The sequence below is a fragment of the Apis florea genome, unplaced genomic scaffold (genome assembly GCF_048593485.1).
Source record: "Apis florea isolate Af1SG1 unplaced genomic scaffold, ASM4859348v1 contig_2272_pilon, whole genome shotgun sequence".
NCBI lineage: Eukaryota > Metazoa > Arthropoda > Insecta > Hymenoptera > Apidae > Apis > Apis florea.
This window is the reverse complement of record NW_028256549.1, coordinates 4598829-4615800: the sequence shown is the minus strand read 5'-3', so window position 1 is coordinate 4615800 and position 16972 is coordinate 4598829. Positions and strand designations below refer to the sequence as shown.

General features: G+C 47.1%; 1 long non-coding RNA gene across 1 annotated transcript; it reads right to left on the bottom strand.

The window, feature by feature from the left end:
• Positions 1 to 10949: 10949 nt before the first annotated feature.
• Positions 10950 to 12683, bottom strand: LOC147658415 (uncharacterized). Its single transcript, XR_015295199.1, has 2 exons — positions 12528 to 12683; positions 10950 to 12395 (listed from the first exon to the last, which is right to left on the bottom strand). It is a non-coding gene; the product is annotated as an uncharacterized LOC147658415 (long non-coding RNA).
• Between the last annotated feature and the right edge of the window lie 4289 nt (positions 12684 to 16972).

Here is a 16972-nt window from a genome sequence, read left to right as displayed (position 1 = left end):
GGTGTCAGGGTCCGCGGCTACCACGACTGATCGCTCTATTAGAGCTTACGGGGCCCGATCGTTCAACCGACCGGCCTACTTTCTTGAAAATCGTAACTCCACGAGATATCGGAACCCGTTACACGGAACCGCCTCATCCGCCTTGTCGTGTACTTTTAAACATAACCTATATTTCTCTTGTTTCTTCTCTTCAGGTTGTTTCGCCTCGAGTGTAATTCGAGCGAATACAATTTTTTTCTATTTTTTCTTTTTTTTTTTTTTTGACCAAGAATAGGACTAGTGTAAAATTGATCCAATAAATTCAAAAAGTTCACGGGTATGTAACGATATATAACTGTTCTCATCCGGACTATCATCGTGTACTTTTAAACTTAATCTATATCTTTTTCTGATTCCATCACAAATTATTTTACGCTTTTATATATTTGTGAATGAAAAATTAAACTCAACCCATATTCTTTTGGCTTCTTTAGAGATTATTTTAACCTACAATTTTTTCGCACTTGATAAAAGTATTGGAATGCTGATTTGAATAACGCAACAACGAAATTTTGAAACGAGAATACATTTCTCAAAACGCCAAATATTCCGTATATTTGGATTATTCGCCAACCTAAAAAAAAAAAACAAACAAACCCTAAACCTTCCTTCCGCATTCGATCACGAAAACGGAAGAAAAAACGAACGAAGCCTAATCCCGAAGAGGCGGCGAGATAGCCGAGAATCCTCCTAGATCCCATCCGGATAGCAGTTAACCGCAACGATGCACCACGGACGGACACGTATGCAAAATGCTTGTTGACCGAGTGAGAGAGAGGGGGCGAGGACCGCTCGAATCTCGGGCTAAAATCTCGAGAAGTAGGAGGAGGAGGAGGAGGAGGAGGAGGAGGAGGCGAGCAACGGTAATCCATTGTATCGGACAGCCGGTTCCTTTACGACGGGTTTCTCACGATCGGTCAGTCGGCGGATAAGCCAGAGGCGAGCCGAGCTCTGCCCCGATCCTCTACGCGAGGATGCGTGCAAACCCCCGGGTGCGTGCAACTGGGTTTACAGCCGGATGCAGGCGGTGGATCGCGGAGGTCGCGGCCACCGCGCGCGAGAGGAGAGCGGCCGCCCGTCAGTTGGACAAGGGCGAGGAGAGGGCAGGGCGAAGCCGGATTTCTTTTCTCGTCGCGCTCGCACGCGGCTAACTGTATTTTGACTTTGTGGCCTGAATTGCGGTAACACGGTAACTGGCTCCACAGCGCGCGACACCCCGGAGTATAACGGGCCATATCTCGAAGCCACGCTCTTCACACAGGCCTTTACCACGCGCGTCCAACCTACCTACATAAAAGGCGCTCTCACGTAACTCCTCCGAGCCCTCTCTCCCCCCTCCCCCCCCTCTTCTCCAGCGAGGCTTGCGCGAAACGACGCGTTCTACGCGCCACGGTGTAGATACAGCAGGGGCAGATGGCCGATACCATGGCGGGCATAGCGTGGAACGAGGGAAACGCGGATGGACGGCGGAAGAACGGGAGGAGAGGATCGGGGACGGTTTTCACGGTGTGCGTACGGGCCGCGGCGAGCTCTGCCACGTTCGTGCACGCAGCCTGGCGAGCGAGCGCGAGTGTAGGTACAGTTAGGTGGAAGGTGGCCACTCGACTCTGTAGGTCGGTGCCGCGGGACAAGCTGTATCCTTCGCATCCGGTGGATCGAGACGACAGCAGGACCTTGGGCCTTAACCCACTCTTACCGGGAAAGGGACGTATAACGCTTCTTCGTTCCTCGCCTCTTCCGCGTTCGCCGCTTCTCGTTCCAATACTCTGGTGAGGTTTCGAGGTTTGATCGAATCATTTTATATCACTCGATCTTATATATATATATATATATTCGTGAAATATGATTTATTAGGTTAGTTACGTTGGTTTTTCACAAAAGTTTTTGTTCGAGTCGAGAACGATCTGAAATTTCTTGAATCATCCATCTTGTCCCAGAATTAATTAATTATTTAATTAATTAATGGAGAGATTCTTGAAGTGATTTTCGAACGTAATACTCTTGTCGTGTATAATGGCTGTGGCGGCTTTCTCTCCGGAGTATATTAAATGCAGTATATCAATTCGTTTCCAAGATAGAAATCGAGTGGCACGAGGCTCGCCTCGATCTTTCATCAATAACCTTTTCTCGACGCGGCCGATCGACGAACCCGATCGGGATGCTCACGTGCCGCGGCACGCGACGCTCTCCTTCGAGCCCATTATAGAACCCAAAAGCGTAATCACGGGAGAAAGCCATCCGAAACTCGTTCCCGCTCCTTCATCTCGCCCCTTCCTTCCTTGCACAACGGAACAGAAGGTGCAGCAGCTGTTTCCACCAGCGGCTTTCTCGAGAACCCTTTTCCCTTGTGATTGTCCCTCGATCGGGACTCGCAAGAGGAGATCTCCTTCCGGGATCTCGTCTATCTGGCGTCTATCGCATCGAACTGGTTTTCACCTTGGAGGGAAAAAAAAAGGGGTGGATGTGGAAAGTGAAGAAAACAGGGAAAAAGAGAGAGCTAGCTTTGTTGCACGTCCTCCAAGCGATAGATTTCTTCCTGGAAACGTTCAAATTTTGATCTATCGCACGACGAGGAGAAGGAAAATGGAATAATTGTCGTCGATGTTCGATCGAGGCTTTCCTTCATCGATTCCAATCCCTCCTACACGAGAAAATCATCGCGTAGGAGAAAGCAACGCGATCAGAAGTCCTTGATAACTCGTGATGTCGCCATCGATGGATTCTCTCGTTTCCCTTCTCGTTTGCCATTTTCTTTCTTCTTTTTTTCCTTTTTTTTTTTTTTTCTTTAATCTCTCGCAAACATCGCTTTTTATGTCATGTCTTTACGCGATGTCGAGTTTCCTCTCGACAAGCTTTGCACTTTGGCACCGAACCGATAACCGAGCAAAGATACGGTTGTTTGATCGGACAATATCATTTGTAAGTTGTAAATAAAATAAATAAATATACGCATGCGCGTTTAGAATACGTAGTAAAAATTATTCAAATCAAAGATAAAGCGTTCTTCCATCTCTTATCTCTCTTACGTAATACACGAAAATACGAGAATATATCCATTGAATAATATTAATATTGAATAAATATTGAATAATATTAACGAATATTAACGAAGAAACGAAAGATGTCTAATTACGCACACGGGAAAATCACAATGCGTTTCGAGGAGCGCAGTCGGCCGAACGCTTAGCCGAACGCCAACTGCGATGTACTTTAAAATGCCACAATACAATCTTTAAAATGCGAACAATTCACCCCCGCTGATCACGTTGACCGCAAAAATGATCGGACGAACAAGATTCCCGTGACGTCCAGCCGTTCTCCGGGGAATTGTGCCGTATGCAGATGTCCAACGCCGTGGAAAAATGGTCGGCCAGTCTCCGCCACGAAAAATGTCTTTTTAATTGGCAATTAGCCGCGTCACGGACCCTTTCGCATCTGTCACGCGGGTGATCTTTCACCCGGGAGAAGCGCTCGAGAGGAAACGATTGAATGGGGCGGCCAGTTAAAAAGGCCGGACAAAGTGCATTCTCTCTTTAATCCCTCGGAGGGACACGCGTTTCCTCCGTTTTCGGCAAGTGGCCACGCGAAACGAGTGAAAAAGGAAGAAAGGCGGAGTGGACGATGGACATTTTTCATCCCCTAATTTGAAGGACGGGCGTGCGGCCACCGTGCCTCCTCCTCCTTCTCCGCCTCCTCCGTTTCTAAGGACACGCAGTGTCTATATCTGTGAAGAGATAGGAGGGATATTCAAAAGCTTTTCGATCTTTTGGTCGTGTTTTATTCGCAGCCGCCTCGACGCGCAGGTTTTTGGTTACTTTTATATGGAATACATTTTCAATTTCAATGGTTTTCGGATGGAAAGTTTCCACGTGTACACGTGTATTTTTATGATAAATCATATTTAAGCGGCGCACGAGTACAGTTTTTCATTCATTTTCATATCCCTCTTGGGAGATAAATATCCGTGTGGGTAGAACGTATCCACTTCTTCGTTTGCTTGATCTTTAATCGCTCGAGCGCTTTGAAAAAAAAGATGCGTTACATCATTTTTCAAACATCGATCTTTCATCTTCGTTTCGCATTACCCTGCATCGCTATATCTAATAAATTATTAACGATCGTAACTCCACGCCGTGAAAATATTTCCCCACCGTACGTTAAATCACGTTTCAGACAAGCGTGACTCGGTGTGGATGCAACAATTAATAAACACGCGCGAAAAATATTCTAAAAAGTGGAGTGGCAAGTTTTCACGCCCACGCGTCGGCGGCGAAGAAAAGGGACGCGTCCCGGAAAAGCGATATCTCGGCGAAGGGTTCGAGAAATATCACGGGACGAACAATGGAGGAGGAAAGGAACGGTGGTTGAGAAGAAGCGATAACAGAATCGTGGCAGCATATCACGGACCTTGAATTGCGCCGGGCACACCTCCGTGTTTGCGGCCAACTTGGCACCGGCCGCATACATCGCCGATTTTTAACGCCTGTGATCTATGCGCTCTACGATTACGCGACGTTCCTCTCGAAACTCGTGCTCGCTCGACGACTCTCTCTCTCTCTCTCAAAGCCGACTGAACCATTACTAATCTCGCTCCCCTCTAATACGATTGTTGCAGCTGACCGATAAATCGATCGCCGTGGCTGAATTGCGAATTCCGCGTTCTATCCACCGATCTTATATCTTCCATCTTTCTCAGAGATCGGATACGACGTTCCCAAATTTCACGATGCGTTCAACGACGAAGATTAATTAATTAATAACACGTTCAATTTGCGATATTTAATGGAATTTTGTTTATTCGAAGACACGACTCGAATATAACAGGAATCTAATTAACTTTTCCCATCGATTTATAATACGTCTGTCTGTTTCGATTGCTTTTTCTCGAATATAAAACCGAGTATAATAAACGTCTCTGTACGTCTACAGGAATGCGGGACGTTTCGTTTTTTTTTTTTTTTTTTACTGCTGCTCGAAGGAATTTGGAGAACGGGCCCGTTTCGAGGCTTAAAATCGTAAACGCCACGGATGTTTTTTTCGGGAGAGGGCCACCTTCGAAGCGACGACACGAAGCGAGGATGGGGCTCCACGTAGTTGCATCGTAGCGAGTATATATAAACACGCCGGTGTCGACCGGTATGGCGAAGTCTAATTTCAAACACTTGCGCGACTCCCGTCGAGGCGTGATGAGGAATCGATAATACGATCGATGCCCGCCCGTGTCTTCCTCGTCCTTCTGTTCACCGGTCGTTCTCCTCCTTTCTCTCTCTCTCTCTCTCTCTCTCTCCCTCTCTCTCCTCCTCTCCAACCCGCCTTTCTACTTTCTTCCTTCGGCCACAGCCCGGATTCATTCGGACTGCCGATGATGTTTCGAGAACAGTTATGTGGGAGTCTGGGTCACGAGGCGTGGCTTCTATGGGGACACCCGTCCACTGTCCCATAGAACCACAATCCCATTGGCCAAGAAACACCGGCGAGGCACGACCGGAATAATTATGTAACGCTGCGTTTGCTTCGCGAGCCAAAGCGTTTCGAGAAACAGCGAGGGGGGTGCGTTGCGAACGCACCACCGCGAGCCGAGAGTGGAAAAGGAAAGAAAGAAAGAAAGGAAGAGAGAAAGAAAGAAAGGAAAGAAAGGAGAGAAAAAAGAAGATACGAGGAGGGGAGGAGCGGGCAGCGGAGAGGGGGCACGGTGACCCCTGGACGCGAGGAAAATAGGTGCCGGTCTGCCCACGTGCGCCTCGTGTTTTTCCTCTTTTTCCTTTCGTCGCCTTTCGTCGCCACGCTGCGACTGTCTCCATCTCGGATGGAGAGACGGCTGCTCGATCACAGCGTCATCCGTGCAAGTGGGAAACGATGGACGGTGACCTCGGCTAGGATGCCGGGACGCCCGTGCGCGGCTTCTATTTATCCGAGGCCCCCCTTTTATCCGCTCGGATGGACGGATGGATGGGTGGATGGATGGATGGATGGATGGATGGATGGATGGATTCGTGTCAGGGAAAAGGTTAATTGTAGCCAGTCACGAGAGCGAGATAGAGCTTTCGACGAGAGGCTGGGCTGCCTCTCTTTCTCTCTTCGCCTTAGGGGAGGGGGAATTAACCTTTTGAGCGGCGGCTTTTAACGGGAGTCAAGATTGATCTATCTGCGAATCTTTTTTAAATGTTTAACATTGGAATTGAGGTGAAATTTTAACTCGAATTATATTAACTGTCTAAATGTATCGGCAAGCTAGATCGACTCGTCGGTGAGTTTTTCTTATATTTGATATTTGTTCGACGAAGGCTCGTTTCAGCAGGGAACACCGTGTATTTCAAAATCGACGCCCACAGGTTGTTGTTGCTGCATACCATTGATAAACTTCCGCGGTGAGGTTACAATGATCTCGCGTGATATTATATTCTCTTCTCTTACGTTACGCCGGCAAATTGATTCCAACTTTTCGCTCGAGGGAGAGGAGAGTTTCTTCCTCGAGATAACGAAACAACATTTTTAACCGATCCTTGTCTCACGGATCTTACGGATTCTAAAAATTATTCCTCGAATTTTTGTACAAACACGAAACATCTTTCCAAGTTTTTGCCTCTTTTCTTTTATTACGCACGCTTCTTTTATTTTTTTTTTTTCTTTTGAAAAAAGAAAAGAAAGAAATATTATCCTCGGTTTAAGAATTCATTTCGTTTTCGTTAATTACGAAAATTATCCAATCACGAAACAAAGACTTTCAAAATTCTCGAAAACACTCGTCCCAAGACAGCGGAAAAATTAGCACGAGCGTGACTCGTAAGTAACTCTCTCTGCTCTCTGGTGTTCCATGCGTGCGAGGAACCGTGTTCCCAATTATCATGGCCGCGCGAAACGAGGATTTTCGAGGCACGGCCAAGCCTAATGCCCCAGTAACGGGATGACTCTACTCTCTTCACGGCGTTGCGAATTTGCAATTCAAATAATTAGCGAGCCCGTCGAAAGAAGAAAAAAGACAGAGAGAAGAAAAAAAGAGAGAAGAAGAAAAACGACCGATCCTTCCTTCCTTCCTCCTCGCGCGCGTTATTTATCTTTCTCCCCTCCCCCTCCCCTCCCCCTCACCCCACCCCCCCTCTCCTCCTCGCGCATCGTGCATCTCCCGTCGCGCATGTTCGTAAAGCAATCGCAGGATGTTGTCCATTCGCGGTAAAATCGGACATGGGTCGTTCGCTCGCCAAGTTCCGCGATGAATGGCGAACACACAACAGTGACTTTTTGACCTAAATTCTTTAACGACCGGCGAAGCTGACGTCACCGAGTCCTTGACCGTAACCGGCGATCGCCTATACTCAGCCACCTCCACCACGGCCGAGGCATCATGGTGATCGCCGGTGACCCTACCGGGAATTTGATTCGCGCCGACCACGCTTCCTGCTTCTCTTCTCTTCTCTTCTCTTCTCTCTCCCTTCCTTTCTCGCCCACGTCCCCCCCCGACTGTCCCGCTATTCGATTATTTTTGGCAGTGTAACCTGTATTCCTGCCTCGCCTCGGATTCGTTCGGAAGAGTTGGCGAAGAGTTGCGATTCGAGAGTATATTGGTTTGGAAGATTTGTCGCGAACGTGGTCGCCAATTGGGGCTATCCCCGCCTTTGAAAGATTAATTCGCTTTCGCGAATTAGATTATCGTCGGGGGTGATTACTTTGAAGCGGAGAGTTTTTACTTTTCGAGCCAATTCGACGAGATGAGATATGGAGGAATTCGCAAAGGTGTGACGATAGGTGCGGATTGTTGAGAGAGTTGGCGGGAAATTTGAAAAGAAGTTTCGCCCGGTTGCAATTGCAAACGGACGCGACGGATGTTTACTTATTGAAATTGTAGGCCTACGCAAAATCGGTGAGGATTGTGCCGAAACCGGTTTCGATTGTGTAGCTATTTTTGGAGGTACGCAAACTCGTAAAACGCTTTTACGAGGAACGATGGTCTGTCGCATTCGTGAAACACCGCGACGGACGTCCGTCCATCCAGCCAAACTTTCTTTCTCTATCTTCAAGCCGCGATATTCATAGTCATAGTCTTCGATAAAAATTCTTCTACCTCGCGAAAGAGGTATTATTCCTTCGAGGAATTCAATTTTTAATATTAATACCTTTTATATTCTTCTCCTATGTATAGGAATTTCGTAACACGTAACTTCGTATTTCATTTCATTACAATCAAAATAAAACCATCCTATCCCTCTCACTACACACGCACACACACGCACACACGTTTCAGTCAAATATAATTAACAAAAATTTTCGCACTCACTGGCGGAGCGAGTATCCTTTATCACGCCTCTCACGTGATGCGCGATAGCCTTTGTAAAGTGTATCCCGTTACACAATCCTGCCTTAAACACCTTAAGCTTCAATTACAATTCCCTCTACCGGGATTAAAACCGACCCATATATCCATATCCATTACCCGATCCAACCTATATTGCAGCCTAATCTGCTGCAACCTCCCCTCTCCCTTCTGTCTCCCCCCTCCCTCGAACGAAAATTAAAATCGCCTAGGCGGATGCGCCCCCTGCCTGTCATCGTTTCGAGGGATGCAGCAGCTTCGAGGTTGCACGCGCCCGCCGCGTAACACGAGATTCGATCGTAATCGAATACGCGGGTCGAGAAGAGCGCGGGTACAAAAGGGGGAGCGTACGGAAAAAGAGAGGGAGGGAGGGAAGAAAAAAAAGGAGAAAAGAACAAAAAAAAACGAGGAGAAAAGAGGACGGGATAGGATGTACCGTCGTAGTAGGTTCGAGCATATTCGGACTATGGCCGGCCGGATCGATCGGACGTCACTTCTTCATCTCTTCTTAAACAGAGAGAGAGAGAGAGAGAGAGGGAGAGAGGGGGGAAGGAGGAGGGGGAGAGAGGTCAGGCTGCGAGGGGACAGGATGCGTCGATTTTTTGCCCGTTTTTTTCTTCCTCCTCTCCCTTCCCCCGTTTTTTTCCTCTCTTCTTCTGCCTTCCCCCCCTCTCGCTCCTTTTCCACCGTGGAAAAATGCATAACGGGACGGGCGGCCGCCGAAAACGGCGGAGGAACGTGCGCGGCATCGTCGAGCCGCGGAGTTGAACTTGTGTGCCGCGTCCAGCCTGTCCGTCCTTCCAAAAACCGGTGGAAAAACCGGGGGTGGAGAGGAAACGGAAAGAGATTCGGGCGTGATAAGAGGCGGACGGATAGGCGCAGCAGGTATCCGAACGTTTATTACCGTAATACCGTAATCGTGGATTCGAGGCGGCAGCCGAGGGTATCCTCCGATATATCCCTCTCTCCCGAAGAATTAGCCGTTCCAAACCGAAACAAACTCAAATATCACCCATTATACCTTACGTATATATACGATCATCGTCCTGCTGTATTTATTTACGAGAAAACAGGGAGAAAAGGCAAACTGCAGCCGGTAAGGTGAAAAAAAGGAAAAAGAGAGGAAGGAAAAAAAAAAAAAAAAAAAAAGGCTCACGCACAACGCCACATTTCCTTCCCCATCAATCAAGCAGGAACACGTGACAGGGGTGGTCGAAGGATCGGATCTACCGCCCCTAAAAGGGGAAGGTGGAGGGTGTTGGGCGAGAAGGGCCGTAAATGGGGCCCCAGCGTGAATCCAGAATTCGTGGACGAGAAGCATGCACGGTTTCGGTGTTACAATATGCACGAACTGGTCGTTGGTTGCGCACGAGGAAACGTGACGCGAAAGCAGAGAGTCCTTCTCCGTGCATCTCATTAGGACGCTCGAGAGGAACGGAGAGAAGGAAAGGAGGACCTCTTCGTCGGTTCGCTTATCAGGATGGATATATTTTACGATCGGGAAGTTGGCCAGCTTCCGCTGTTCCTAGGCTACCTAATTGGATGGCTCTCTTCCTGGTACCGCTCGCGCAGGAATCCCTCCGCTTTGGAACGGGCCGAGAATAAACGTTGTTTAGAAACGTTGCTGGCCTCTGTTCTTCTCTACTTCTTCTCGAAGTGGTAGTTCTTTGTCTTCCTCTCCTTCGTCCCGTTTCTTTGTCCCGCGTTTGTCGATGCTCTTCTCTCTTCCTTTCTTTTACCTTCCTTACCATCCACACCGTGGACGAGGAAGTTTAACGCCGGCCCATCGTGGCGTGGCTGCTGCGTTCGTTCCTTCGTTTGCCGCGCATCCGTGAAAGTGAAACGGAGAAAATCAGGTTTCGAAGACGAGCCTTCGAACCTTGCTCCGTGGACGTGGCGCGGGATGGCGTTGATGGAACCGAGGCCATCTCGTCCCCTCGAATCTCTCGTTCCGTCGATACGAAATATTGCATTTTTCTTTCGTACGTATGCATTAGAGCTTAAAAATTTTTTTAAATTTAGAATCACTTCGGCTAGTTTAGTTTTCTTCAATTCTAGGAATAACGTAGGAATTTTAGATGCCTCGTTTATATATCTATTTTCTCACAAATATTTCGCTACTTTTTTTTTTTTTTAGGTTAGATCAGATTAGAATCCTAATAATGGGACAAGCGTACAATTTAAATTTCTAGCTTTTAGAGATACGTTCGACGGGGGGTTAAACGACGTATGGTACGTAAATCAGAATCAGAGTCGTCAACTTAAGGAGACACGAGATGATGCGAGATCTCTCTCTCAGCTGAGACGCGGCCAAAGTCAGCTGACTTCGAGTGTTGCCTGGCACGGGTCAAGTCCCCCTTCCACTTCACAAACTACTTCTTTGTCTCTCCTCGCGCTTCCCCCCTCCACGTTATGCCCGAGCGTCATAAAACCATCCCAATCCGCTTCGAGAAAATTTCTTGACGCAATTATTCGACTTTTCCCATCTCTTCCCCAACTCTTCTCCTCTCTTGAGAAAAGAGTATGCCGACCAATGCCACCGTAATCGCTCGTAACAAGAGCACATCGTACAAAGGGGAGGAAATAAGGAAGTTACCGCAACTTGGAGAAATTTAACTTTATATTCATCGTCGATCTTAAAAAAAAAAAAAAGAAAGAAAGAAAGAAAGAAACGGAAGCAAGAGAATCGTCTCATGGGCGAACAAGGGAGGATTCGAAAAGGAATCGATCGTTACCACGGGCCTCGGTTCATAAACCAAGAAACCACAACGCGCCACTTCCCGCGAGGAACGCGGGCAATCGCGATTCCCCTCTTCCGTAAACACAAACCCTATTCATCGTTTCATATTCCATCAATTATACAAACATAATGCAACAAATACAACAACAACAACAACAACAACAATAATAATAATAATAATAATGATAAAAAGTCACGACAGTCAAGTGTTAAGTATCAAGCGAGCGACGGGTCCCGTGTGTTCCGTCCACGCGAAATCGTGCGAATCGATCGGGCCGCTGGCATGGGACAGAGTGCAAGGAGGAAGCGAGCGATCGAAAAAGAGCAGCAAACCGGGAAGAAGACGAACGCGCGGAGGATGGAATACGATAGACCAAGAACAAGAGGAGGAGGAAGGAGGAGAAGAAAAGTGTATGGAAAGGTGTGCGCTTGAGGAGGAGAAGATCGAACGAAGTGGAGAACGAGAGAGAGAGAGAGAGAGAGAGAGGAGGTGAAAGAAGCCGAGGCGGAGGAAGAGGAATTAGAAGGAGAGAGGGATGAGAGGATGAGAAAGGAGGCGGAGGAGGAGGCGGAGGAGACACGAGTCGTCGTCGGTGCAAACCGAACGAGGTATAGAGGAATCGGTAGGCGATACGGGAGCGGGGGAGGTCGAGCGTGCGAGGGAGGGAGGAGGTGGAGGTGCGGGGACGAGGTAAGGTGGGGGCCGGAGGGGCCTTGCGGGGCCAGGGACGAAGGGAAGTTGGTATCGCGGATGGCGATGGCGATGGCAGAGTCAATGTCCTAGCGCTCGCACTGGGTCACGGCGAGTTGCGGCCAACGACCCAAGCCCACAGCTCCTCTTTACTTTGCACACAGCGAGCGAGAGAGCCAGAGAGAGAGAGAGAGAGAGAGTGAGGTGATTACGGAGAGCGACGAGGACGGAGGTGGAGATCGAGCGACAGAGAGAGAGAGAGAGAGAGAGAGAGAGGAGGAAGGAAGATATATACACTGTCTCGGTTGAAGAGAGACACATCGATGTTGGTGTGCTCCATGGTTCCTCGTCTCGCGATGTGTATACTGGGTGCTCGAAGCGAGAAGTCGTTCCTTCTTCTCCGCGAGGAGGATCCTTCTTCCAGTTTTCTGCTTCTCTCCGCCTAGCCTTTGTCCATCGCGTCTGCCTAACCCAGACCTGCTGGCCAGCCGGATCCGCCGCTGACACGGAAACCAGCCTGAGAATCTCGTTTCCTTCGAGCCTACGTGGTTCGCGTTCCGGTGAGGAGAGGGGGCACGCAAGTTCAGTGGCGATTATCGGTGACCTGTCTCCTCTCTCTATATACGCGCACATATATATTTATATATAAAATATATATGTATCCGTGTTGTGGTGTGGTTTCGTTCGAGACCACGATTCGCGGGCAAGGAGGAAACGATCCGGCGAGGATCGGGGAAAAAATTATATACCTTGAACGGCGGCGGCCCTATCCCATCCCCGGCTTTTCCCTTTCTTCTCGTTAATCTTGGCAGAGATTCCCTCTTCCCAAGGTGGTTCCGACCGGTTCCGCGATCTTTCACGATCGCTATGACTACTCTTTGTGCCGGCACTCTTCGACCGAGACTAATAGATTACGTTCTATCCGTCTGTCTCCTCGCTGTCCTCCCTCCCTCCCTTCGACCGATGTCGCGAGGGCTTCTTATATAATTGTACACCGTGTGTCGTCCTTCCTCGAGGAAAAGGCGAGACGCGAAGAAGAGCTCGAGAGCGCGCGCGAGATATAGAATCGATCTCTCTCTCTCTCTCTCTCTCTCTCTCTCTCTCTTGGCACGAAGAGGAATGACATTGGCTCCGACTCGCGAAGAGAGAATTCGAGGAAAGTCCTGTAACGAAACGTTCTCCATCACCGTCTTTAAGGCTGGTGAGAAATAGGGATAAGCCTTGTCGAGGCAGCCTGTTGTCTGGTCGAATGTAAATCATCGGTGACATCGTTCCTCCTCGACTCCTTGGGACCGAAAGTATCGAAGAGGCGCTGCTCCTCTCCCTCGATTATCGTCGCGTATAAGGCGCGAGGTGGGACTAGATTTCGATAGCGGCGAGCTAGATTCGTTCGCGTGCCCCCTTCCTCCAACGGCTGCAACCAGCCGTGAAGAAGTTCATCCGCGTTCGTTGAAAGGCAGCTCGCTTCATCCGAGACCAATCGAGAAACCCGAGTTCCCGACCGACAGACACCGTCTCGAATTCCACTCCTCGTGCATTAGCATGCATAATGAATATTTGTTTTCGTAGCGGCTGTGACCACGTGCTCGAACCTCGAGATTTCCCTTTCTTATTTTTCTTTTTTGCTTTTTCTCTTCTTTTCCTTTTTTCACTCGTTCCTTAAATTAACGCTCCAATGAGCGCAAAGTGGCGCATGGAAATATCGTATTCCTATGGTCGAATTTTCTGCAATTCGAATTTGCAAATAATCATTTTCACGTCGCGATTTTAATTTCGATATTTGTGCTCGTTTCAACGTACAGTGACGATTTCACTGACTCGAGCCAAGCCGAGTTTCTTATAAATCGTGCCTATTATATTACGGGTCGTTCACTTCTCTGGAATCGTTACTGCGTTTCCAATCACTCTACACAGTTTAGACACGTTGCGATGATAAAAATAGTTGCCAGGCATGGGAAACTCGTCGAAGATCCTCTCTTTACCTTACTCGAACCTTTACCCTTCCTACTTCACCCTCGTCCGCGAATAATCGATTTCCTCTTCTCGCTCGTCTCGCCCGATCCGAATTTCTCACAAAGGCGGGCGGGTTTCGCCGGTGAAAATTCGAGGATGACTCGCGTGATATCCGCGATAATTTATTCCGGCCAATTACTTGAGAAACTGACGCGAGCCTATGGCGAATCATTGAGCGTAAAGGTCAATAGCACGTAGCTCTAACTCCGTTGCGCGGCAACAAGTCATCTAACCGCTTGTATCCGTGGAGATCCGAGTTTTCGTGCGATTCGATTATTACGTATATATATATATATATTTTTTTTTTCATTAAACAAAGTATCCTTCCCTTCTTTTCTCGAAAGAAGAGAACAAAATACGCACAAAATATATATATATATTTTTTCTACCATATATACGTACTTAGACACGTGTACATCCGTGGCTAAGTATCAGAGCGAGTGAGTGGGTTCCCTTTGGACTGCCGAGTAATGGCTCCCAGTTGAACATCGCGGAATTAACTTCACCCTGTTATTATCCGGTCCCTTATACGCGCCAAGGGATTAATTAATCGCGCGATTAATAAGCGCGCTACGAATTTCAAATATTTATGAGAATGGAATTCAAGTGTGGTGAGCGAGGAGGTGAGCGCGCGGGGGAAAGCCTAAGTGGGAGAGATGGGCGATAAGCAGACGGAAAATACAAGAGCGAGGCGAGCACTCGGAAGACTCGCGCGCTCGTTCGGCTCGGTTTAACCTGCTCGCGGTGAGAAGTGAACGGTGGCGATTAAAAGCAACGTTGAATTTATATAAATATTACGAAAATTAATTAAACGCACGCACGATCGATTCAATTGATTCGACGGAAAATTAAATTATTTTAAAATTATGCTATATTTTTCCGATCCGAGTCGATTAACAAAAGATCGTTTTTTTTTTTTTTTTTCGTAAGTTATTAATTTCATCATTTTGTAGCAACGAAAGGAATACGGATCAATTTGTATATACCTAATAATTACATCGATCTTGATCCACTCGAGCATCGATGGGAAGCATCAAGCATCGATGCTTGTCGTTTAACGTCCAGGCTGTAACACAGCTAGAATTCCAACACACGGGAATAATATCAGTTAACGCGTTCGAATTGACAAGTGGAACCTGTAACAAGTTAGTTCCTGCCTATATATATATATATATATATATATATATATATATATATATATATATATATATATATATATATCACACACACACACACACACACTCTTTCCTTCTGTGTTCGTGCCTCGATACAGACGGGCGCAGGAATCACGAAACACGCGTGACGGTTCGCAGAGATTCTAATTATAAGTCAGTTTCTAATGGAACCGCCTGGAATTGCCGCTTCAGATACCACGAGAATTATATCCGACCTCTTCCTACGGAATACCAAATGAACAAACGAAAGCCTCGTTAAGCTCATAAATAAACGAACAGCGCCCCCCCACCACCACCGCCACCTGGTGTTCTGCTCTTGTCCGCCGAGGCCTCCTCCTAGAGGAGCGCGCTACCATTTTCGATCTAATCCGGAGGTCGAGCCTCAACCTCGCATGAATTATTCGCCTCCGATTCGCCAACGATTCTTAATCCGCTTAATCCGTAGACATTTTTCTTCCCGTTCTTTTTCTTTGTCCCTCTTCTTCTTTTCTTCTTTTCCTGCGTGTGAGCGATGTGTATTGAATTTTTAACTTTTTCGCTGAAATTTATTACAGAACGAGTAGAGAGAAAGGAAACGAGACGATTTCTTACGTATAGAGAAATGATAACTTGTTCATCGATCGTATACGAGTTGTTTCGTGATACGAGTTGTCGCAAAGTCGCAAGAATTTTTAGTGCGTTTCTTTTCGTGTTAAAATTTATGGTGGAAAATTAATTTCTTCTCGCGTTCATTCGATTCCCCTGTTGATTATAACGACGTTCGACGCTTACAATGATTCATACTTCATACGCACGGAAGCGAAAGATCGGACGGGATTCGGATCACGTCTCCTCTTTGGCCCAAGAATTTTCGTCACGCGACGTCTCTCCTAGGTATCTACGATCGGCCAAAGAGAATCGAACCAATTTCTCGGTTGTAGAAGCCGTAGAATCGTATCTCGCTATGAATTATTCAACGAACCACTAATCCGCTAATCTACAAAATTCTTCTTCTTCTTCTTCTTCTTCTTTTTCTTTTCTTTGACGCGACCATCGATTAATTCCTCGATTCCTTATTCTTAATAATAATAATATTAACAACGATCCTTGTCGATTCTACCAGGATGAAATATTATCGCGTCGTATCCCAAAAGAATTTTCAACGACAGACATCGCGATATCTTTTTTTCTTTTTTGCCACGAAGATTGGCCAAAGAAGAGAATCGAGCCGATTCTCTTGCGGCAGGAGTTAAACAGGCGTTCCAGGAATCGATCTGGCCTCCTTTCAGCGCGGTACGAAGGGAGCATGTCGAAAATAAATTCGAGACCCGATGGATCGGCGAACGAGCACGAACACCACTAGCAGATCCAGCAGGGAAATATACCGTTACCGCGTTGCCCACGAATAGTTCACGGCGATCGACCGAGCCCGATTTTTTTTTTGTCAGCCTCGCTGGCTCACCTACTTACTGCCGCGCTCCGCCATTTACGGCCCCATCGTTGGTCCAACACCGGCCCTTTTCTCCCTTTTCGTTCGTCCGACCAAGCTTCGCTTGACCGGTAATTCCGATTTTTGGTGACGTGGCTTTCTTTTCTCCTGTTTTTTTTTTTTTTTTTTGGAACGAACGAGAATAGTGTCTTTCGATATTTAGATTATACTCGAATCTACGCCATTTTAGAGATTAAAATTGATAAATAAAAAAATTCGTCGCGCATCAAATATTTTCAGATATTTTACGAAGTGAGTTTTTCTGTGATTTTTCGCAGAATATATGAATTTTATTAAATTTATTTTTTATCGAAAAAGAGAGAGAGAGAGAGAGAAAAGTAAAAGACATTTCCTTCATAAATAAAACGACATCGCCCCCTAATGAAGATGTCTCGAGCGTTCAAACGTTCTTTGCTCGTTACATCCCCTCGTACATAATAATAATTTGGCCACGGCATGGGTATTAATTTTAATTAAACGATAGTTTTATTGTTTCGAAATGATAATTCCCTCCTCCGTGGGTAATGGTAATGCCGTT